At 31.3% G+C, this 26,908-nt stretch overlaps 1 protein-coding gene across 2 annotated transcripts in view; it reads left to right on the forward strand.

The window, feature by feature from the left end:
- The first annotated feature begins 3,556 nt into the window (after positions 1 to 3,556).
- LOC118195058 (uncharacterized) overlaps positions 3,557 to 26,908 on the forward strand; it is a 77,471-nt gene continuing 54,119 nt past the window's right edge. Inside the window, exon 1 of one of the 2 annotated variants that reach the window (XM_035366293.2) lies at positions 3,557 to 3,621. The gene's annotated coding sequence lies outside the window, so the exon portion shown is untranslated. Of the gene's footprint in view, positions 3,622 to 21,945; positions 22,242 to 26,908 lie in introns of those variants that run through there. The other variant, XM_085806603.1, reaches the window with a different exon arrangement.

A 26,908-nucleotide genomic window follows, 5' to 3' on the forward strand; every position in this document is an offset into this window, starting at 1 on the left:
ATTATTGTTGCTTACTTACTGTACTGTAAATTATCTCGGCACAGGTGGCTGGCTTATTACATTCAGCCAGCCACCTGTGGCGAGATAATTTACAGTACAGTAAGTCCAAAAGTCAAATTTAAATTCAAATAAGCTAGTAACTGAAGGCTACACAAATCATTTAATTCGAAATCGGCTAAAAACTTATTGGACTTCATATTCAACTAATGGCAATTATAATTCAGTACCGAAGACTACAAATCTTATCTATTCCAGCGACCTCAAGTAGCCTCAAGATGCAGAGCACGCTCTGTCTCACAGTCTAAAAATTTTAGTTTAAACACAGGCAAACTAATTTGCATTCTGGTGGGAAAACGGAAGGGGAAAGTGACAGTAAAGATCTAAAACATAGAATAACTTGTTAACTAATGTAAAAGAACGTTGCAAGATTTAAAGCCAATGCAAAACAACAACCACTAAATTAATTTATCAGAAATATGACAACTGTTTTGCAATCAAAATTGATATGAATAAAGTAATAAAACTTGCTCTGTAACGTAATATTTCAGTATTTCGAAAAATAAAATGTGTGCTAAACATGAAGAGATCAAAATGCAACATGATGAACAGAGTTATTAAAATTGTAAAATAAAAGAAATAGAAGGAAACAATATGGAAATAGAACAAAATATACTTAAATTAGAAATGACGAACATTTAATTATTATTGAACAGTATTTTTATTTTATCAAGAGATAAATATCGGCACTATCAGGGAAATGTATTTTAATAACTACGTTAATTATAATAACATTATATTAATAATTTCTGTAAATTTTATCCTAAAGTTTTAAAGTAAATTTGCATTTGTGGTTTTACATTGGCCATTTAGTTTCTAATTTCGATAAATTGAAATTATTATCTCAGCTCATGATTAAGTCTTGAAAGATAAAACAGCTGCAAAAGAACTGAAAAATACCATAATTAAATGCCTTTAATTATTAGTAAATATAAAATCCTCCCGTGTATAACTACTTCGAAAACTTCTTTTGCTTTTACGAGGTTAAAACACACAAACTCACTTTGTTTACCTTATGCGCAGCGGCTGTTTGCACACTTTTTTTGACGATTTTCATTGCAACTGCAGAAACATTTTACCTAAATTTTTATGTTTAAAATGATATATTTGAAAACTGTTATTCTTCACTATCTTTCTACACCGTAATTTCCAAGACAATAAAGCCTTTTGCAGTATCGGAAGAGGTATTTTATCCCATTCTTCTTGAACAGTTTTACGAAGTGCATGGAGGGTTGTAGGTCGACGTTTGACAATCCGCTTTTTAAAAATCCAAAAGCATAAAAGACCATGGATGCTATATCAAGAGAATTAATGGATTCCCTGATATATCAGGTGTATGAATGAAGTGGACCCTTGATACCCGTTTCTTGTTCCTTTCTTTTGCTGGAAATTAATAGTGAACATATGGCTGTTTGCTTTGTCTTGATACAGTTTTTCTGATTGATGGTACTATGGGTATTCATATTTGAAATTTAATTCATATTTAAAGGAATTTCATATTTGAAAATTTGGGTATAAAATATATTTTTGATAATATGTGGAGGTTATCTACCATTTTTATCCAGGCTCTTTATTTTTAATTCACCATTATATGAAAAACCAGCAACTAGCATGCTTTAAGAAACTTTTCTCCTTTTTGATGATAATAAATATATCTCTTTTTATTGTAATTATAAATGCACCCAAGATTAATCTACTGCAACAACATTTTTCGATTTTTGTCCTTATATATGTTTCTTATAAAGAATTCTGCAGCATGTTCTGCCTTCGACGATATGTCTTGAAGAAAGACGATGCACATTATGCTTTTCCGCCTCTTTTAAGATTGAAATCTGCATTAATCACTTTGTTTACAGTTGACACTGAGGATATTAATGATTTTGGAACTGTCCTTCTTTATGAATTTTCTTTAAACATTAAAGATCTTGCCTTTGCAACATTCGATACATTCCGTTTTTTTCCTTGGATATGTATTCAGAAACATTTTTCCACTTGAAGCCAAATTTTGAGGTTTTTCCTTCCTCTTTCGTTGACTATATTACCTATTGTAGCTTCAGATATTAAAAAACATGGCTTTCACAGAATAATTAGATACGAATTATTTTCTTCGAAAGAAGCGCTAACGTGGTCTGCCATCCATTGGTTTTTTAAAAGCGCCATTTTGCATGAAAACAAAATTATCAAGTACTAGACGATAATTTATACTTTCAAAAATATAATTGCAGTTAAAAATAATTCCAAGCAGACGGTATTTTTTAATAGCAAAATTTTCTAAAAAATGGGCGAACAACCTCTGTATAATTGTAGTTCTCGTTTCCCAGCCAATTATCTCCTGGAAAAGCCGTTAAGTTTTACTTTTTCTCACAAACGTGATCAAGAACTCCTATATAAATAATATTCATGTCATCTGAAATACTCTTTTCGAATGATGGCCTGGAACTGACAAGTTTCTGCTAAAAATTTCTGTAAGTTATCTCCAGTTCACAAAAGAGACCATTTTTCTACCCATCCTTTTTTTTCACTCATTATGATCGTTTTTGCTTCCTAAAAATGCTAGTAAGGGAAATACACGGGGAAGTCTGTTTACCTTACATTCCCTGCTGAAAATTAAGGTGCAATCATTATATGAATGTAGGCAGTGTGCGAATGTACTTTTTATACTAGTGCAATTTGTAAATAAACCATACAAAAGTTGATTACTATAATAGTATTAATGTCATATTAGAATTTATAAATGAATGTTTGGAATTGAAGTCGTGTTAGAATTTATAAATGAATGTTTGGAAAAAATGCGAATCTATGAAAACTAGAGCAAATAGTGAGACGTGAAGATGAGTTTCTTAAATTTCTAAAAACTGTGGAACCAAGATTCCAGAAATATTTTTTCTAAGATCTTATATTTTAATCTTACTAAAAATTTTAGGATAGATTTAAGACTCGAAATGCAAGCAAAAATTAGGAAATATTATTCCATTCAGTAGCCAAAAAAAATTAGTAAAAAAGATGGTTGATGTCATTTCCTTATACTAAGTAAATTATTATATTTCCTCTAAGTTCAAATTTTTAAGATAACATACTCAAAATTAAGAAACAAAAAATGCATAGGTACATTCTTAACTACGCAGAATACTACGAAATGCTACAATCTTCAGTAATAAAATGCGTCCTTTCACTCTTCATTGTGATAATTAAAAAAGTAGTTTTCCGTTTTTCTTTTCTTTTGAACGTCTCGCACAAAATCTTACTGAACTAAGCCTCGAAGAAAAAACTCAGGTGTTCAGGTGTCAGTTTTTTAAGCAATTTTACAGCGAAAATACAATTCTTAATATCTTCAATAGATCCCAATTCGAATTTATACATAATGTATTAATCCACGATCGTAAATAGGGCAATAACAGTTTTACTTCCGTTTTCGACGGCACATATGAATGAATCAGCATTTTAAGAGCTAAAATATCTACATCTAAATAAAGGAAAAGAACAGTTATGTTCTTTTTCAGGATGATGGGAAGCGTATTGGTTGGAAGTATTAGGTCTTAACAAATTCTTTAGAATACACCAAAGGTAAGCTTTTAGTTCTAAAGGTGAGTGTTAACATTATAAGGCATTTCTTCCCTCAATTTCGCATGCCTTCGTGGCGTAATTGCAAGCATACACGACATGTATTCACGAAATCCAGGGTTTTAATCCCGGCGAAGGCACTTAAATATTACAGCTGTTGAATTATGTGCGTCGCAAATCGAAACGTATTTGAGATATTAATGCATTAGAACAATAATACGTGAGTCTGAAGCACAGGAGAAGCAGAAGTTTTATAAAAGTAGACTCCAAACTATTTTTTCTTTTCTTGTCACGTATCAAAACTGTAAAACCTTACTTATTTCTTGCGTAGTAGGATTTATACGTCTATATTCTTTTCTGTTTTCAAGTACAAGCACGAACTACAAGGGAAACTTACTTGTAGTACTACCTGAGAATTCAAAAAGGATAAAGGACAAACCGTTGCCAGCGGGTAGAACAAAATGCTTATCATACACATTGCGAAAAGGGTGTTCAACTGTAGGGCCATCAAGAGAAACAAGTATTTCTTCACTTGAAGATTTGGACACGTTTTGCTAAACGCATTGTGAGTACAAGATACGCAGCCTTGACCAAACAATAAAAAAAATAATTTCAGTTATCCGCAATCGCTTAATTTTGCACTCCTTTATGAATGCAAATAAACGAAATTTAGAACTTCAGAAAATTCAGCATACAAGTTCAACAAATTATTTTTCTTCCATGTAAATTCTAGTTAACTTTTTTTTTTTACAAAATATACCCTATATATATAATATCTTTTCACTTGAAATTATTTAGCATTTTCTGCACGCGCAACAAAGCTGGTAAGCATCGATGATGATGAATATCCTGCTTTCTCCCCTTTTTTTAACACAAAAGGGACTATTCATCTCGAAGTGGGATTTTGCATTCTCCGTTATAAGCGACGTATCACTTTTGAAGTTGTTGTCGCCCAATGTTATCACCCTGTATTATTTTTAAGAAATTAAATAGTGAAGAACCCACATGTATGTCCATACTTTTCTTTCATTGTAATAAAACGACAGTACCTGCAGCAATCAAATCCTGAATAACGCAGGGCTCCACACAAAAACACCTAGCAGCCAGAATTTTGAATTTCCTAATAATGATTCTTGCAGTACGCCAGCGAGAATTCATCGTCTTGTGAAGTATATGCAGGCAACTGACTTTGAATGAAAGGAACCTGAGAGCAGAGCAACTTATTAAAAACATGCATTGTGATGCAAATTTACCACATTTACTACTGTCTTAAAACAATATGATATACGTAATGAAAATACTTACACATTCTGTAAAATATATGTAAATATTCAGAGGGGAGTATTAAAATAATAATAATTGAGTAAATGGGAGTAATGTTTCAGTTTCAAAAGGTTTTAAGAAACCCAAATCATGGTTATTTACATCTTTTTTTTTTTTTTTTTTTTTTTTTTCCGCCTCCTAGATTACTCAAAAAAATAATAATGTTTAATTCCTATTTGAAAGATAAGCTCAGGACTCGATATAAAAACTTAAAATGGATTCAGTATTATGCAGTATCCTATAATTTTACTGTTTAAAAATTGTGATTTTTTTCTAACAGAACTTTTGTATAGCGCTCTTCCTAAATTGCACGAAATAAGTTTTCGTTGATTTCCTCAATATGAAAGGCTAAATTAATTTTCAAAGTATTAAAATTTAATATTTTGTGGCAAATGACTTTAAAAGTGCGCTATTTTGTTAGAATATTATAGAATCAGATGTCTTCAATTGAATAATGTACTTACAATTTTAGTATATACGGAGATTGTTCTCGAAAACCACCATCAACTATTCTAAATAATTTTCGTTTTCTTAAGAGGTGACCGCGTTAGAAGGTTTCTATTACTGTTTACTTTTGTTATCAGAAATACTAATCACTTTTGTAAATCATCATTGTAGAGAGGTGTCACCATGAAAAGACGATATAGCATTATAAATGAAACTCAGTGCGATAAAATTGTATAGCTTTCATTTAAAAGTACAGTTACTCCTCAGTTTATGACTCCCCTAACTTAACGACAGCTTGATTCTACGAGGGACAAACACTAAGATTAAAAATTCTCTGATTCGAGTTCATGAGTGGCGTATGGGTAGACATGATAATAACCTTATCATGTATTAGGAGGAAATTACTGAAAACATATTACGAAATTATTAAAAGAAAATTATCACATCTTAACCCAGTCCAGTGATTTTATATCGGAAAAATCAGTAATGCCCTCACCAGAATCCAAACTCCGAACGTACCACTACTTTTATCATGAAGACACATAGTGAAGAATAGGAAACTTCCTTACGGCTGAAGTTCTTTAATTTAGAATAAATTTCAGATTGTTCTTTTTTAGTAATTAGTTTTGGTGGTTTTTCTTCTGATGCGCCTTTTTTAAAGTAAAATTAAATAGATTATTATTGACACATTAAGAATAAATATTGTTGCGTTCTTCGGGTTAGTGGATTGGGGTAGTAATTGATGATAACACTTGATGAAGGATCAAAACATAATTTATTCGCCAGTATTACACAGAACAATTCCATTAAGACAATTGATTAATTGTCTTAATTTCCGATTAAGAGACGTTTACAGTCGCCGAAAAACTACGACAAATGCTTTGAAACAATCAGCAGCACAGCTTCCAGGCTATAAAGATGAAGAGAGCTTCACGGCAAAGCACTTAAGTATAGCTCCCGACTCTGTCGATCGTTCTCAAGCTAATCTCTGAGCCTAAGACACTACTGAACTTAAGATACGCTAATACTCCTCGAAAAGGCAGGGTTATATACCTTCGAGAATATTCTCGAGAAACCTTCAAGGAAAGCGTTCTAGAATGTTCTCATTCCGTCTATGACATATCGCCAATTTTGTCGCCAAATTTGCGATGATTCATTTCACCAAATGCGGTAACCCTGCCTTTTCCTGCCTCTTTCTGGTAACCCAAACTCCGTTTTGCGGAAAAGCTGTCCCAACGCAGCTGGGCTGCTTGATTTTTATGGATTAACACATTTGCTACCTTCATGTGCAATTTAGTGTTAATCAAAACTTTACTTTTCCATATTTTAAAACATTTTACTATCATGTGCTTGTTTTTGTGAAGCCAGTGCAATGTATGATTCGTTTTAAACATGCGAGCCCTTATAACATGCGGAATTATTTTTTAAAAAATATCGTCGAAATTTTTAAACCTATATATGAGACTATCTCCTTGTCGGCCAAGTACGAAGTTAGAAAAATTTTCATGGCATTAATTTTTATTTATGTCAAGGACAACGATCAAGAGTTGTTAAGGGACACTAATTAGAAAATTCATAGAAACAAATTACTCTCTTATCATCTAGAAGAGAACTTTGGGCAATTAAAAATTATTATGCTCAACAAAAGATAGATGTAAACATGTTTCATGAACTTACCTCTTATTTTTCTGAGGCATAATGGCCAATGGAATGACCGTAAAACTCAAACTATATGGTCCAACAGTCAAAATCCATCAGATAATGGAAAATATAGGTATTTGAGTAATTGATTTTTTTTCTTCTATAGACCAAGGATTAATTGATATTTTTCTTATATATTCAAATTTTTATCTACTATAATGCGAAGTGAAAACATTTTATTTCTTTCATTAAACGTACCTTTTTCTAAATGTTATGCAGCCAAAATAATAAAATATTTTTATTTCATTAAAAAAAAGCGCATGTTTTTGACAAAATTAAACAAGAAAATCATATTTTATTTGCTTAAACACAGCGTTCATTTTAATTTCAACTAAAAGAAAGCAATGAAATCAATTTTTATTTGGAAATAATTATATTATTAATTTTTATTTGAAAATAATTATATTATATTATTATTGTGTATAACTTTAAAATTATTAATAATGATAACTTTAAAGGGCACGGAATAGTTTCTATATTTATTATCTATATTTATATTTAAAATTAAGGAAAGAAATATTTTTTCATTATGTAAACCAAAATGCATAATCTACTTCGTTCAAAATATTTTTTACCATTTTGCTAAAACTAGTGCAACCATTGCGTCGTGCACCATAATCTAAATTAAATAAATAGTTTCGTAAAATTAAATATTCTATTAGATTATAAATTTAATTCCTTAAATCAACATTTTTTATTTGAATAAATTAACGATGTGCTTAGTCTTATTTTATCTAGGGGAAAAACAATAAACCTCGATACTTTAAAATTCGGGTAATTCGAGTTCTTCAGCACTGCAGCTTTAGTTTCATGTCGGAAATTCATTAAATAATCCAGATAAAATAACGTTTTATTGTGAGGTGGAAAAAGTGTTACTTTCTGTAATGAGCTTTATAGCTTTAATTTAATCTTGGCGATATTTAAAACGCTTCTTATGAACAAATTTTAAGAGTTTCAGAATAATTTTTTTTCTATTTATTGATTAAAGTAAGAAGGACTGACAGCGTTGTTACTATAACGACAGCAGATTTGGAGAAAAGTTTAGAATTACTAGGAAATATAGCAATTACTAGCAATATACTAGGAAATATAGAATTACTAGGAAATATAGAATTACTAGGAAATATAGAATTACTAGGAAATATAGAATTACTAGGAAATATAGAATTACTAGGAAATATAGAATAAACTAGGAAATATAGAATTACCAGGAATAAAGATTTACTAGGCATATAGAATTACTAGGAGTATAGAATTACTAGGAACATAGAATTACTAGGAATATACTAGGATATTTCTAGAAAATGTAGAATAAATTACTAGGAAATGTAGAATAAATTACTAGGAAATATAGAATTACTAGGAAATATAGCAATAATATTTTAAGAACTAAATGTATATATGTTTCTAGAATATAGTTCAGGAAACAAAAGACGCGAGCCCAAGTACGGCCCATCATATATTTGTAACATCCGGTGGTTTAAAATATTTTGTAATTTTATAATCTGTCACGGAAATTTATCAACAAAGAAAGAAAATATTCAGTAATAAGTGCATTTGTAGACAAACCGTTTTCCGAATGCTACGATAGTCTTATCAAGTTCTTTAGACTCAGAAAAGTGCAAAAGAAGTTTCTGCAATACTATATCAAAATCTGTTGAATTAAGCACCTAAGCAGTTTCATAACTTTCATCTGAAAACAGTTATTTTAAATGCAATGACCTTTTTCAAAAACAGTATTAAGAAAGGACTCTTGCAGAACTTTAATAAATGCTTTCAATAGTGGTCAATATACTTATTTAAAATTATATACTGGTAGATTAGCATCAATAGTTGCTCGTGCATAAATAAGTAGTCCAGAAGAGCTATTAATTTTGTTTTAGCAATTTGCGTTAGTTCATTATACATGTCGGTTCACTTTTCAAATTGTTGCTACCAAATATTAGAGTCTTGTGTTATATTTAAGGAAATTAAATAATTAAGAATCTGCATAAATGTATGTTTTTCGCATTGTGATAAAACAACGGTGCCTAGAGCCATCCAATTTTGAATAATGTAATCTTCCACTGAATATGGGCATCTGGAAGCTCGAATTTGGAATTTGAAATTTATTTTATAATCAATGTCATTATTTGTAACACTTTAACGAATTTTTGATTAAGTAAACAATGATTTCAAAAAGAGCAATGGCAATACTGCACGGAAGAAAGAAAAAAACATTTTTATCTCCATCGCACGAGACTCTAGATCGGAAATTCTGAAGATATGCTCATGCGATATCGCTGTTGAATTAAACTTTCCTTTGGGCGTAATGTAAAATATGAAAGCTTTCAGATTTTTTTTTTAGTCTAAAGGGGCTTTGTCTCTGAAGGACTATTGTTTTCGTTTTACGATTTTCCGTTGGTTCACCATAAATGTCCGTTTCACTTTTCAAACTGTTGCCATCAAATGCTAGAGTCCTGCATCATATTTGAAAAAATTAAATAATGAAAAATCTGTATAAATGTATGCATATTATTAAATAATAGTTAAATGAAGTCGCATTTAACTATTGTTAAAAATATTTCTAAAATGTCATAATCTAAAATTTGGCGTATTTCTCAGTTATTTAAAATGCATTCAGTTTAGTAAGAGGAAGCAAACATTACCCAGTTTGTGATAAAATGTATTTACTTTCAGTCTTTCTGGCATCTTCTGGAAAAATATTGTTATAATCGTCATTTTCTTCCTGTACTAGTTAATTAAATACATTACCATCTTTAATTACCATTTTACTTAACAGAGATTATAACATAGAATGAAGAAGTAATCATCAACGCAATATGTCTTGAAGTTCTGTGGAAAAAAATGTAATACCCACATATAATCATAAGGAAATACCAAATTCAAAACAAGTTATGAGTTTTTTTCTTGGATGGAAAATCAGTCATAGAACGAGAAAATTTAGACGAGAAAAGTTTCGAAAGTAAAATTCCTCATTTATGTTTTTTTATCAACAATGTGTTTTTTTTTCCATCTCAGCAACAGTAAATTCAGGAGATGCATGTTATTATAGATTTAATTAATACTTCTTACGGCAGTGTAAAGAAGTTGAAGTGAAATTTCCCAAAATATATGTTTCTAGCATACACTATTTTTCGAATTCCGATGAAAGCATTGCACATTTTTTACGTCTCCTGTTTCGATATAAATCTAAGGACACTATAAACTGATAAAATGTTTAAATTATCGTGCTTAGCATTCTAAAATTTGACTGTAAATTAACTGACAGCCCAGTCATACGACGCTTTCCTGAATACGTGCGAATACCAATCCTTTGAAAATAATAAATATTTTCTAAAAGCTCTGATAATGATATACATAAGAAAAGCACATTGTTCTTTATTTCATAAATTACCTCACATAACTTAGATATATGGTTTGCTACATTATATATATTTTAGATATGTTAGATGCGAAATGTATACACTTACCAAAGGATTTTCATTAATAAGAATGAAGAGAAACAAGCAGAAAATTTCGCATGTTTTTTACTAGTTTTATTTAAATAGTAAGCGATTATAAAAATAATTATCAAATTTAACAATTCATCTCAGTTACTGGCAAATTTCGTTTATTTATAAAATAATAGAATTTTTTAAAATTTTCTTTCTATGCTTTCGCTGCAATATTCTTTTTATTTTGTCTTCTTGTTTCACTTTCTTTGGTCTTGCTTTCAAATCATTACCTTACCTTAATTTGTTAAAACTCGGAGCCATACAAATAGATATTGCAAGTCATATACTTTGGCTTTTCTTATCTACCACATTACTAGAAGTGAATTAGCAATTTTTTGAATGAGAGGTTCTAATATCTTATAAAGCATGGAAGAGAACTTTCCTCAAGATTAAGATCTTTTTCGGAACCTGAAGCTCTAAAATCTTACGAAGCATAAAAATGAGCTTATCTCAAGATTAAACCAGAACATACATTTAAATTTTAACATTTACACGCTCTTAAAACGTTTCAGTTTTCTTCAGTAAGATAGTTTTCATATATAGTATTCAAGAATTATGAATAAAATTGTAATTTCACATTTGCAGTAAATGTGAAAAATTGACTTTTATTCATTGCATATATTTAAAGCTGCCAATACATGAATCTGTTTTCCTAAGGTTTCAATTATAACGGTTCTGTATTTAAAATCGCTGAATTTATAATTATGCATTATAAATTGTGTTATAATATTACTTGTTACTCATCCTACACCTTATTAAACTTATAAGGATTTCTTTATTTTTATCCAGCCAGTTATTTTACGTTCAAAACCTTTGCTATCATTTTTTCTTTCCTTTTTCCTGCCTTTGCTAATTTTATTTCGCACGTATTTAAATGAGGTAGAAAGAGATAGCATTTAAAGGAAGGTTTTAGATTGCTTAGCCAAAGCGTGTTTCGCCTGCTGAAGGCCATGTTACTAATTGCAATTCTACTACAACAGCCTGTCTTCGGAGTTGCATTATTTTTGCCACTAGTGCTTGTCACACCGTTATAAGGTTGATCCAACTTACGCGTTATTCCGTTCTGCGTGGCGTTTGGTTAACTTGGTTTTAATTTGAGTTTATTTAATTTTGAGTTATGCCATTAAATGCCGGCTGGTTTTGTAAGCACAAGAAGTACCTTATGTTAAATTAATAAGAGTTCTTAATAAAATAGTCTTTTACATCCTCCTTACGTACTCTGTCTTCCTACTGGACATAATGATAAGTCACTAAGATTCCAGCTTGAGTCTGGATTTATTTATGCTTCACAAAAAACACGAGACTCCACAAACTAAACACCGTTCATGTATCATTATTATTGTATGGTTTTACACAAATTTAGAAAAATTCTAATCTAACCACAGTTAATGAAAAATCGACTTATTTTTAAAGCTTTAGCATTTAATATGTTAGCATATTTATCTAGTTGATGCTTTTAACCTGACTTTTCAGTAATTATATAGTCTAGAATTCCAACAGCTAAAATCCTTTTAATTTTGTAACATTTGCAATGCCACTCAAAAGAATAATAGCACATTTTTTCAAGTTACTATGAGCCAGGAAGAAACATCGGATGTTTTCTATTACTAAGATACGTGACGGATTCTTCCAGAAAATGATATGGCTGGCTTCCGCTCTGATTCAGTTCTCTTTTTCCTGCAAACGCTTGATAATGTTGTGTTATTCATTTTTTTACGTAAAAGACGAAAGCTAGCAGAAATTCAGTTTGCGTTTCTTGGTAGACTGAAAATATGTTACTAAATGTGTTTGCGAACCGGAAACCAAATATGCTATTTTCTGGCCACAACTATGTACTCAGTTGACTGCAGTTGCAGTCCGTTACCACAATTAAAGACATAAGTAAAATTGAGAATTATATTTTAGATTATTTGCATCATGTGTACTTTTAATTTAGGATGAGCATCTTGATTGAGCTCTAAAGCATATTTAACATTGCAAGCTGTGGGCAAAAACAGGATCAAGTAAAAAAAATATAAAATATTAATAATAATAATAAAAAAAGCTGACAAAGGGAGCAAATTCCAACTCAAATCATCTTAACCTTCAAAACCGGTCCTGACCTAAATTTGATTTATTACGTCAATTTTCACTACAATTTGCAAACATTTGCGTTTTAAATTACGAGAACGGTAATTTTTGTCCGCTTTTAATCTCTTTACTTAGTCGATCATTTAACCTGCATGTTTTCGTGCAATTTTTCTAATCATGCTAGCTAATTGGCTTTGTGTTTTTCAAAGCTTTATTTTGCTGGCACCCAACTTCCAAAGCAACGGGTATCGATTTCAATAGTATCTTGGGGCTGGAGAATATAATACGTTTAGCAAATATGTTTAGCAATAAACAATGGCAACATAATTCCAAACTTTACCAAAATAATGTATCTATTAATACTGAAACGAGTATGTGGCTCTGGTCGCCATTTAACTGCCTCGAATAATCGAAATAACTTCTCATTATTATGACTTAAATTTTCTGGAGTATATTTGAGTAGAAATGATGAATAAAATTAAAAAACAAAACGTTTCTTAAAAATGATAATTAATATAAAAGTACAACATATAATTATTGCAAGGTAACAGGAGATAAAAATTAATTCAAAATTATCAAGAGTCTAATTTTGTTCTTTCCATAAGAAACTGAACTTTGTTTTAGAAACATTGGAGCTGCTTAAACTTTAGTACCTTAGAATTATTAGAGATGAAAAGTAATTCACTCATTTCTGGAATTCGTGGAACAATAGTTCAGGGATTATATTTCCTAATTACAAAAATCTAATGTGGGCACCACATGACTTCCTTGTATGGCCTATTAAATTATAAACATTTCATTTAAATTTTTATTTCCTCGAATTTCATTAGAGATTCTCATTCAATTAATTTAGTTCTCACTTCGCGGCAGAGCAAAAATACATAAAAACTCAAAAAAATCTTCATTAAAAATTACAAAAATAGGAAAACATAAAACACCAAATACAGTTAAAAAATTTTACAATTAAAATTACATTTTTCTACTCAGCGCAATTCGTCCAGCGGGCTAAAAGGCAGACTTTTTGGTCCACGAAACCGAAAATTTACTTTTTATCCCACTCGGCAAAACAACATTTAAGGTGCAGAAACTGAATTCACTATTCCGGTGAGTTTCAAATGTAAACAAATGGTGGTTCTTTAAGCTCAATTCGCCACTTAACTTTTTAAATTGTTGATAATTCTACAACTATTACATGCAGATTAACTAAAGACATACAAACCTTAATTGGAATATAAAAATTGCATAATTCAATAACTTTTAGAGCAAAAAATGCACAATTTACCAACATCTGATGCAGACATCAGACGACTTCCTTGTACGGAATATTATATTATGCGAATTTTTTGCTGCATTTCATTTAAATTTATTTCCACGAATTACATTAGATATTTTTACAATTTTTACAATTAAATTTAAAGTTTGTAACTAAAAGCTTACTTTGGTCCCAGTTCGCAAAAAAAAATTGGCGGTGCGGAAACTCACTATTTTGCTAAGTTTCAAATGTAAACAAATATGACTGCTATGGTAAAAACATTAGGCTTAGCCGCACTTGGACAACTTTGAAATTGTTAATAATTCTGCAACTATTTCACGTACATTAACTAAAGGCATAAAACCCTCAATCGGAAAATGAGAATAACATAATTCAATCATTTTAAGGGGAAAAAATGCACAGTTTACCAGCAAACGAGAATTTAAAAAAAAAAATGAGAGCTCTCTGAGCCAAATAAAAGATTGAGTATATATATATATATATATACTCACTATTTTATTAAACGTAAAGCAATTAAAATTCAAATTCAATTTCAATTTTATTGGAATCAAAACAAGACACTTTTCTAATGATATTAATAATTGCAACCGTGGAAAAAGGTCTAACATTGTAGCAAAACATAATCATAATTAAAGAAGAATTCATCATTAGAATAAACCCGAGAAGAAAAGAGCAAATTGGTAATAGTAATAAAAATAAAAATTAATCTCCTTTGCCTGAAACTCTAATTCATGAGGGGAAAATGAATTAAAGGTTCAGAAAAGTCGTTTAATATGTCTCGAATACATGTTTCATTCTTCTGAATCATTTGAGATTAAAAACAGATAAACGATTCAATTAAATTTCCAATAAAAACATTAAAACCGAAAGATAGAATCGCAAATGTATTCAAAATTATCCCTACACGCATTCGAACATTTGGAAAAAAAGAAAAAGAATAAAATAAAATACACATTATGCAAAAATGACTACTCTAAAAACCAGTATGCCTAAAATACATTAAATGCAAATCCGACTTCCAGAAGCAATTACAAATAAATGAGAAAAGGAATTCATTTAAAAAATATATTGCCATTTAAACAAAACTTGAAAAATGGGTGGTCCTCGACTATGTGATCCTTAAAATTTTAATACTAAGAAAATGAAAACTTTTCAAAAGGTATTTCCATAAATAACGTAAAATTCTAACCCGAGCTTTAATCGGCTAAAGAACTGAAAAACCTATTAGAAAAAAATTGTTGAACGAAACGTAAACTTACTGAACAATTTGAGAAAGACTTAGAAGCTTTCATAGTATTCTCAGCTACAAAACCAACTTACCTACTGCCACTTACCTAGAATGAAAAGACGAAATTCTGCGCGACTTCAGAAGTGTTAAAACACAAGTCCTTAGTAGCACACGTACAAAACCATATTTAGACAAGAAAATTAAACTTTTAACGGATCATTTCACCACTACAAAAATTGACAAAGCCAAATAACAACTTTACCATTATTTGAATGACTTTCTACTATAATCTGATTCAAAAAGATCTCCATAGCACAGTTACCTATAAAAAAATTAAAACTACGGCGATTTTACTGCGAACGGGTTTCTCTGCAATTCATCGAAGATTTAAAATTACTGCGAATAAATTTTACAACAGATTTTCCAACCTTTGTATATTACCTAAATTTCACAAAACGCCAGTCAAATTTCGATTCATAGCGAATGAGACTAGAAATTACATGAAAGAAATAGACTATCGTTTTACTGAAATTTTACTTAAAAAAGTTCTCTACTTTATTAATGATGCACAGATGTAAGACCACAATTTCATCTAGATCATTCATAACAACGAACCGATACTAGGAGCACTTCGCACTTTAAACATTAAAAATATTTACTGTTACGACTTTGAGAATTTATACATGGTTATAACTTTAAAAGAAGGCTTTGACAGTTTAAACTAATTTTGATTTTTATTACTATTACCAATTTGCTTTTTTACTTTTCGGGTTTATTCTAACGACGAAATCTTATTTAATTTTGGATTGTTTAATTATTCTAATTTAATTTGATTATGTTTGGCTCCAATGTTAGATCTTTTTCCACGGTTGCAATTATTAATATTATTAGGAAATTGCCATGTTTTGATTCCAATTTAATTTTAATTCTAATTGCTTCAAGTTTAATTCAGGCCAATCCTGCAGCTATACCGCCGGACTAAATTAATTTTTTTTTGGCACATTACTATGTTTTTCTTTATATATATATATATTTCTTCATAAATATACACTGGTGTGCAAAAATTAAGGACGAAGTCGAAAAATTAGCATATCAGCTGAACGAAGAGGCAGAGCGGACAGAAAGGCAAATCAGGAGATTAAGTAAGGTGATGTACGGTAGCACATGCGCAGATATGCAGGTAGACGTAATGGGGGAGTGTCTGAGTAGTATAAAGCATGTTGTCGGTGTAAGATCAATATTTCTGGCAAAGAGATTGCACGCCGTACAGCAGCTAAAATCACACCGAGTTGCTGCCTCAGCGAGAAATGGCGAATAATCAATCTGTTAGACGACATCTGGATGCTTTTACCCGAGGTCGAATCATTGGGAAGTTGGAGGAAGGCCGCAGTGTGACAAGTGTGGCTGCAGAGTTCGGAATTGCTCACAGCATCGTTTCACGACTTTGGAGACAATTTCAAACTACAGGAACAGCTATCCGGGGGTTTCGTAGTGGTCGTCCACGAGGAACCACACCCGCAGATGACCGTTATATTAGACACACGACACAGACGACTGGACGACTGATATCGCGTTTTACCGTGGTCAGAAGACTGCACGGTGGTGGTCTGTTTGCACGAAGCCCTGTACGGTGTGTACCTCTAACGCCTGTCCATCGGAGAAGGCGTTCTCTGTGGTGCCGGGAACACCGGAATTGGAGAGACAATGAATGGGGACGAGTACTCTTTACAGATGAGAGCAGATTCAGTCTCAGTAGCGATTCTCATCGCATACTCATCTGGAGAGAGCGGGGAAGCCGCAATCATCCCTCGAACATCATTGAAAGGGACACGGATGGAGGTGGCGGTGTTCTCGTTTGGGGAGGCATCATGTTTGGTAGTCGTACAGACCTTCACATCTTCGACGCAGGTTCAGTCAACGGGACCCGTTATTGTAACGAGATTCTTCTTCCATATGTGCGTCTTTTTAGAGGCGCTATGGGTCCGCAGTTCCTTTTCATGGACGACAATGCACCATGTCATCGCACAGTAGCTGCCGAACAACTCTTAGAGAGTGAGGATATTGAACGTATGGATTGGCCGGCACGATCTCCGGATCTCAATCCCATCGAGTATGTATGGGATTTTCTATGCAGACGCTTGGCAGCTCGTACCTTACCACCAGTAACGATCCCGGAGCTTCGATTGGCGCTGCAAGACGAATGGGCAGCAATGCCTCAACAACTCATTGACACCCTCATTCTCAGCATGGGCAAACCCTGTGAAACCTGCCTAGCAGTCAGGGGAGATCATATCCCCTATTAAATACCGGATATTTCTTGCTGGACACCCATCACAGGGATGTTTCGGCCTTCAATCGCATTGCGCTCCATGCTACTTTTTCAGTAAAGCTTCTTTTTATCCCTCTGATTTCTCTTTTAGTAAGTGTTGCTTATATTACTCATGTTCTTACGTATTGGGGATCTTACAGTATTAAATGTGTTGATTTGGAAAGCTTTTGTACAAAGTTATATTGAAAAAACCTTCTCGTCCTTAATTTTTACACACCAGTGTATAATATACCTAAGTGCGCAGTCATGGTATTATTAACTTCTGGCTGCAGGCATGGCTGGGTGGAAAGGAAGGAGTAAGACGTTGACAAAACTAATTTCGGCGATTTATCATTTTTACTTCTAGACACATCAAAAATTATTTCTTTGGAAGACAAATTACTTTTCGATCATATTTGAATGCAAATAATTTTTTATATACAGAGATAAAAAGCTATGACGTCGTTTTAAGCAGGAATGCATAAGCGGTACGGTTTGCATGGCAGAAGTCAGGAAAAAAAGTAAGCGTAGTGCTCGGGGCTCAGTATTTATACTTCGTACGTGCAGAGAGTATTTTAAGCTATAATTGGTCAGCATTAGTTTTAGTTACCTTTTTCAAGCAGTGTTACGTAATTTGGAATGATCTCGAATTTGGGAGAATAGATGAATTTCGGAGAGAGAGCACGAAGTTCGCCAATTATTTTTTAAAGCAGCTATCGTATTTTATTATGTCTTACATATTCCCATATGTAAGTAAAATAAAGAATATGTAAAAGATTACATTAGTAGTTTAAATTCCTTTCTGTAATGAAAAATTATTTTCGCAAAATGAATTTTGCGCTTTCGCAGCTGACGATTGTGTTTCGGTAAAACCATCGAAACTAGCCCTGTGAAAATTTGAAAATATAATGCTGATTTTTGTTGTTTGACTTCTGAATTAGTATGTGAGTTTGTGTCAAGAAGATAATGTCCCAGTACTTTCTTCCCACGCGTTTGATTACGGATCTTGTGCGCTTCAGATGAATCATATAAGATACCGCATAACGCTGCTAATTGTCTGCATTAAAGCTCTTCTTAGCCTGTTTTCTAGAAACTGTAATAAGATTAGCATCAGCCAAATTTCATTAGCGTAGTATATTATTCTTTGTCGGATCATGTCTAGAGCAACAATAATTTGTTCTAATTGCTGTAACAAGCATTTTACTTAATTAATAATCAAGATGTTATTTTCATTTCAATTACTTCTTTGTAACTAATATCATCTCCACGATTTTCCAATATTTATATTTTCAAGTAATATAGAAATTGTTAAATCTGTCAAATTATTCCACCTTATATTTAAGGGTACTGTAAGATCTAGAGTAACGCTGGGAATATTTTCTAACAAATTCCGGCGCTAAACAGAACACTGTTAAACCAGATTATCTTAAAACATAAATAATAGAGAAGGAGGAGGAGACAGTAAGAAAATTAATGATTTAAAGCATTTTTAACATTTATTATTAAATACAATTATTACATTAATTATAGACTTTATTCTTGGTAATATCGTTTTTTATTTGTGAAACATTCTTGAAAATATTTAGAAAAGTTCGAGTAAAGAAATTATGTTTATGATGAGATAAGGTTCTTCCTCATTTTATTTAGTTTTTTTAGCCCAAAGAGCGTTAGTCCAGATGGCTGCTAATTTCGTTCTACCATTTTGTGGCGCTTTACTATCAACGGCGTTTTACTTTCCAAATTATTGCCACCAAATATTAGAGCCCTGCATTACAGTTAAGGAAATTAAATAATGAAGAATCTGCATAAATGTATGTATGTTTCTCGCATTGTGAATAAACAAACTACTTGTCTACAAAATCCATTGATTCCCAGAATTCAAAATTTGGTATTAAGTCTTGAACTAGCGGCAGGAAATCTATTTCTACTGGAATGCGTGCTGTTTAAGTCGAAGAAATGTTTTGGATGGCCTCGAGTAATAGTAATCAAAAGTAAGTCTAGTCGTTTAAATCCGCGTAGTGTTTAACAGACTGGCAAAAATGTTCGGTAAACCAATTGTGGAATATTCTTATGTTGATTCAAGATTTTTTTATTGGACTCAAAATTGGTACTTTTTTATTGGAATCAAATTAGATGATTTTGAAATTCTCTTCAATGCTTTTGGGTTTTCTGAATGATAAATAAGCAGTGCTTTTAATTTAAAGACTCCATTAACTTTGCCATCCAGTAGAAGTATTAAACGATTTTTTGTAGTTTTAAATCCTAAACCAACCCAGCAAAATTGGTAACAGGTGCAATTTCGGGAAATCCCAATGTTACTAAAATAGCGTAATGCTGAAGTAGCGTTACCGGTTTCTGACACTTGCAGAGAAAAACTATTTTCTGCGGGAAACATGCCATTCCTGATTAAAAGAAATAAATTCACGCACTTTTTTCCAACACTTGTTCATCCTCCTGCTCTCCTAAGTAGAGTCTTGTATTTTTCATTTTATTACCATCATATATTCGGAGTGGTATCATGCTGCTCAGCTTATAATGGCCAGCTAAGCATCATACGGTAATATCAATCACTAGTTGATTAGCAACATATCTCATATCTTATTAACATATAAGTTAACTTCTCTGGCAGAATATTATTTATTTAGATTTTTTAAGATAGGTCCACTTTTTTAAAATAAAATATGTTAGATCTTAAAGCACTAAAAGAAATTTTATATCTATTAAATGTATAAGTATAATAATTCATAAATTTAGTATTCGACAACTCATCCTCTACGATATGATAAGAGTTTATCATTAGATTTTAACTTTATTGCAGATGATGCTAATGCTTCTGCATTGTCACGACAGGTCTGCTTAATTTTGTAAAGTGAAAACTGGTACAATTCTAATTTCTACGTTTGTATTTTCTATTTTACATTTTAAAACTTTAATTTTATTACATAAATTTCTTCTCTCAAAAATTAATGTAAAATAAAAAGTTCTGGCTTCTGTCTAATGGGATTTTAAATAAAACACAGGGTGTTAAAATGATCCATATTTTCTTTCACAACGTTCCGACATAAATCATGTCTTTATTATTTAAGTTTTTTATGCGTTTAGTTAATCTGAATGCAATAGCTGTAGAATTATAAACAATTTAAAAGTTAAGTGCGGCTAAGCCTTATGAAGCAGCCATATTTGTTTACATTTGAAACTTAGCAGAATAGTGAATTAAGTCAGTTTCTGCACCTTCAGTGTCTTTTTGTTCAGTGAGACCGAATGTAAACTTTCAGTTTTGTGCACTGAAAATTCTGCTTTCTTCCCTGTTGCCGCATTGCTTGTTATCGCCCAGAAACTCTAATTTTAATCGCAAAAATTGTTTCTTTTTTTTAATTGTTTTCACTGTATTTGGTATTCTATATTTTTCCACATTTTTCAGTTTTTAATGAAGATATTTTGAGTTTTTGTGTATTTTTGCCTTGCCGCGAAGTGAGAACTGAATTGATTGAATGAGAAATATATGTTCAATTAAACTCGAGGAAATACGTTTAAATGAAATGCAGCAAAAATGTGTATAATTTAAAATACCGTATAAGGAAGTCATGTGGTGTCCATATCAGATTTTTATTTATAGAAAACAAAAACCATTTATATATATAAAAAAAAAAAAAGGTATTTATAATAATCCAAAATCCAAATCACTGTGCCTTAAGATTGCGAGGGTTCAAGTAATAACAGCTCCAGTCAAAAAGTGTTGGAATCACTGATGTAGAGTGCGTAACAATTTTCGCTGGGTATTATAAATACAACACATAACAATACAAAAGTATGTTATAAAGTCAATACTTATCAACGCAAATGGATGTTACAAAGTCAGTACTTAACAACACAGATGTATGTTATACAGTACACAACAATACAAATGCATCTTAGGTCAGTACATAACAATACAAATGTATATGACTTGTTCATACAACATGCCAGTTCATAATGCATATTATAAAGTCAATATATCGCAGTTTTGTATTAAAAAGCAACTTTTACGCGTATTTTTTATGATATTTGATGGTGGAAAAAAGTGTAGAAAAAATTAAAAATCCAAACAAGGGATAATCAGGACAGGAATCAACTTTAATTTTAATTTTAATTTTTCTCTTGACCTTCAGCCATTTCCTGCTGATATGCAGCTATTTTCCCAATTTAACATGATATGCCACAAGAACAATTTACTAAAAATGCAACTATTTTTCTGTTATTTTAATACTTAGTTTATAAGTTTAATGTTCACTGATAAAAGTGTGTACAATAATGCGTAAAATAGAAATTAACACATGTGTGAACGATGCTTTTTTTTCTCAGGCAACTTTTTCTTTCGTCAGTAATATTTTTATTACTTTTTCTTCCTTGAACATACTTGATCGGTTAGATAATGACGACGTCCTTGAACGCAGGTAGCTAATGGGTTTCGTTCTGGAATTATTTATTACATTCTACATAGTAGTCGGTCGCAGCGATATAAAAAATACCTCATCTCGTTTCCTGCGCGGCTTTTACAACGGATATTTGATAGGGCTTTTTCATAGCGAGTGGTTATGCAAAGACGATGAAAGAAACTAAATGAAAACTTTTGTTCACGTTTTCGCTGTATCGTGAGCCATTTATTTTGACGTTACCGCCAAATGACGAAGGCCTCCGTCATTTTTTGATGATTCTTTCTTTCGAGAATTTTGTGATGGATATCGGAAATATAAAAGTCTGAAGAATTAATTTATAAAAAATTCTAAGGCGTAACAGGTAAGTCTCTTAATTAAACATACATTCACTGGTTAAAATAATGGTTGTATAATGTATTTAATGTATGTCAGATATATCTGTACTGGGCCTCAAATCTTTTCCTCGGCATGATTTGAATATTATAGACCTTTTGTTCATAAGATTAATTTAATGCTGTATAATGCTTTATAACATAATAGCAGCAGTATTAACAATTTATTAGACTAAATATAATTAGCACTTATCTTAACACTGAAATCAACACTGAAATATAAACATTTATAACTCCGCAGTGACACTTGTTATTTTACCGTGTCAATATTTAATATAATTATCAGAGCACATTTTTACTTGAATATTTAGTTTTATTATGTACAATATGTGGTAGCCTGCCTGCACAGGCAAATCTTTTAAATGTAATATATAATATTAAAAAATCGATATCTAAAACTGACATTGATAACTATATAATAACAATAACGAATACTTAAGATAACTTACACAAGGCGTTCGTTCTCGTAGGCCACTAGTCTCACAAAATGTTTGGTGTTTTTTTTCTTAGAAGATCTTTTTAGAAGCTTATTGTAATCATAAAATGCATTGTAAGCCTCTATTTCGTCCACAAGCTTTAAATTATCACATTTAAGATTACGAAGAATAAAATTTTCGCATGCTTCATGAAAAAAAGTTACTTAATTTTTATAAACTTTATAAAAAAGAAGATACTTTTGTTTATTTGAAATAAGAGCAAACTAAGTAGCTTAGGATCAAGCCGAAGATAAAAATTGTAATTTTGAACTAATCAACACTTTTTCAGAAGACAAACAACAAAAATCAGGGTTATATTTACAAAATTTTCACAGGACTAGTTTCGATGGTTTTACCGAACCACCATCCTCAGCTGCAAAATCGCAAATGAACAAGATAGAAAATAATGATTAGATAAGAAAGCCTGGACAAATGTTACTTTAAATAACCTCTTGAACCGAAAAAAGTCTGCTATTTCAACATCATTTCATTATGTATCAGTTCTTCAGTCCCCTGTATTAAGTCTGAATATAATACAGAATTATGTTCCGTAGGCTAAGTAACAATTAGACTCTTTCTGCTATATGTGGAATACTTTACGATACTGCTTCATTTTGTTTTACAATATCTACTTACCAACATTATATTTAATAATAAAGATGAAAGAGTTGGTTAAGAAAATGTGCAGTTGAATTCAAATTTTGAAGGGTCACTAAATTTAAAACGTTTTTGAGTTTTTCAAAAGTACAACTTCCTTGATAGTTCAAATTTCTGGCATCCATACTTTCAGCAGTTTTATTAAACATATATAGAAATATAAAAATTTTAAAAATGATAAATGTTATTATTATTATTATTATTTTCCTTCGAGTTCAAATATTTATAAACCTGAGTTTGCTATTTTGATACATTTTGTTGTAGTCTAATGAATAATTCTACAGTTTTTATCATTTTAAGAAATAAAACTTTAATTTTAAGACGTTCAGAAATACCTTCAGATAACACAACAATTGACAATAATAATTCTAATTTTAAGACGCTTAGAAACGTCTTCAGATAACACAGTATTTCACAACAATAATTTTAGTTAATTAACTGCGCAGAGAATTAAAATGGATTTTTATTCCAAGTAAGTGTTCAAGTAGCTAAAATATTGATGTTTCTGCTGTCATGCATTGTTTACAATATAAAAAAAGAAGAAATTATTTTATTTAATCTCATGTGCTTAGCTTAGAAGTATTTTTATAGAATTATATTAAATGAAACGAAATACAAATTTAGAGGATTTAGTACATCTCCCAAGTAATATTTTGGAATTAACAGATTTAAAATTATTCCTTATGACTTACAAATTAGGAAATTTTCTTTCCCTTACAGTGTTTATTACTTTACTATTTTTGTTTCTTGATTGCATTAAATGGAATCTGTAAGCTATTTTCATATTTATTTTGCTTATATTATTTTAATTTTTAGCAACTACTAGATTCCGCATTGAGTTTTATTTAATTATCTTGTAGAGTCATTAAATTATTTTGAATCAGGAGATCTGAAAAATGAGTAGTGACCTCGCCGGACTCGAAAATCACCTGGACCTCTCGAATACGCGCTTTGTGTGGCACCGTTACACCACGAAGGCATGCTGGAAGAAGGGAGAAAATACCTTATATTCTTTCCCTTTTAAAGGGCGACAGGGGAGGAGAGGACCCAGTAGCCAAATCTCTGAGGTGACGAATTATCGTTCACCACATTTATAGTTAGGGCGCTACTGTAGAACCACTAGGTTATTTTGAAGCAGGAAATATGAAAATGTGCAATGCCCTCGCCGGAACTCGAATCCTGGATCTCTCGATACGCGCCGAATGTGCTACGGTTCTAGCAGAAGGTATGTGGAAAGGAGAGAGAAAATACCTTATAATCTTATAAAGTAATTTGTGTTTTTTACTATCAGGGATTTAAAGGTCTTAAATTAAACTTAGTGTTTTTACTTCCTTGTATGAAGTAAAAAGGAAGTATTGTAATCGCGAAAAGTTTCAGGCAACATATTTCAACGAAAATATCCATTTTGACCGCTATCGAATGCAATTTAACGATGTTTTTGCCTGATATCTGTACGTAAGGACAGAATAAAAGACTCATGAACGTATGTACGCACGTGCGTACGTACCTGCATAACTCAAAAACACGTGCATAACTCAAAACCAAGTAGCCTCAGAACGTTGAAATTTTGTATATAGGACTGCTATAACATGTAGATGTGCACCTCGTATTTTGGTTGCAATCGGCCGCACCAAACGTATATAAATATATTTATATATATATCCACTCTGTTACCCGGCTCAGTGATCTCAGTTTCTTTACTCTTACATGTTTGTAAATTGTACATTTTTGCTTTAAAAATTATTGAATTATGTTGTTTTTATCTTCCGGTTAAGGTTTTTATGCCTTTCGTAATTCTGGAAGCAATATTTGTACAATTATCAACAATTTTAAAGCTGTTAAAGTACGGTTAAGTTTTAAATAACATGGCGGACATATTTGTTTACATTTGAAACATGAGAATTGTAGATTTATTGCCAATCTAGAGAGACTAAGCTTCGCAACACAAAAATAACGCCTTCATTTATTATTGCGAATTAAATCATGCTTAATCCTTTCTGGAATTTTTTCGAGGAAATAAGTGTTTAAGATTTATTCGTAATTTTTAATACATATATTTTGAGTTTTTATGTATTTTTGCCTTGTCGCGAAGTGAGAACTGAATTAATTGAATGAGAAATACTAAATCGTCTGTGAAAAACTGTTTCTTTTCTGTTTTGTTTGCTTCATTTCTTTTATACATCGTTTTAGCTTTATTATAGCATTTGAAGAGAACATGTGGCAACGATAATTCTTCAAATGAAATACATTTTGTGCATTCAGAGTGTCGTTATAGTAAACAAATATAGTGAATTTTAAAGAGTGCATTCATTCTTTTGTGGTTTATGCGCTGTCGACGAAGTAGATTTAATTCAATCCAATCAATTTAAATGAAATTCAAGAAACAAATGCGTATAATTTAATATTCCGTACAAGGTGGTGTACACATCAGATTTTTTATTATTTACGTTAAGGCCCGAATGTTTGCATAAATACACATATATATTATTATACATCTTAGTTTTTATGATTGGCAATTATATTTCTGTCCTTCCAAGAGAATATTTCAGCGGATAATGTTCTAATATTCTTTTTCTGATTCACATTCATTTAACCCTCCCTGTGCAGAAAAATTACTCAGTTAGGAACAAAAGTATACATCATTCGTGGAAACTTAATTAGATTTTGAATTTTATAATAGAGTTTAATATGCAAACGAGATTTCAAATATATCAAAATACTGTAGAAATCTGGGATTCCCGTTGAAATATCTTAAGCGTGGAAGCTTTGATAAAAAACCCAAAGCATAAAAAAGTTCAGAAAGTCAGATGTATTGGAAGTTTGAAAACTGCATATAAGTAAAAGCAGAAAAAATAAAGAGTAATACCGATAAGCAAATACTATGAACGACGAGCATTTATCACTTTTGGATACCCAGCAGGAATACTTAACACAGGTGGTATTGGATAAAATGTTATTTCTGAAATTAAACTTATACCTATTAGCCAAGGGTAACGACGATGGCCTTCTGCAAAAATACATTACCGATGTTGTTTCCCCCGTTTTTTTCGCGACAGTTCTCTTTTCCAGAGGCGAAAGTCTTGAATTTCATTAAAAGTGAAACGAACGACATCAAGATGACCATGAAACGCATAATTAAGTTTTAATCCTAAGTATTCAAGACAACTATTTGAGAGTGTTGAAAATCTTTTATTGTACCCATTTTTGAGGAGATTTGAATTCAAGAAATGAAACCATTAAATATGTTGATAATTTATGGTAGGAAAACGATAATTTTATATTTAATCTGTAATTTAGGAAAGTTAATTAAATATACTGAAACTGGACAGTTCGGCATAAACTCTTTTGTGTTGATGCGAATACTAACTTGGTTCGGTTGTCTGAAGACGGCAAAACACACAAGGACTATCTGCCAGGAATAATGATGCTTGCATGGTAAACTTTTCTAAAGAAAACTGCTTCTAATCTTCTCGTTACACATAGTAAAAATCACTAAACCGGCT

This window comes from Stegodyphus dumicola, chromosome 1 (assembly GCF_044657685.1).
Source record: "Stegodyphus dumicola isolate Sdum_Otavi_A_Nest chromosome 1, ASM4465768v1".
Lineage (NCBI taxonomy): Eukaryota > Metazoa > Arthropoda > Arachnida > Araneae > Eresidae > Stegodyphus > Stegodyphus dumicola.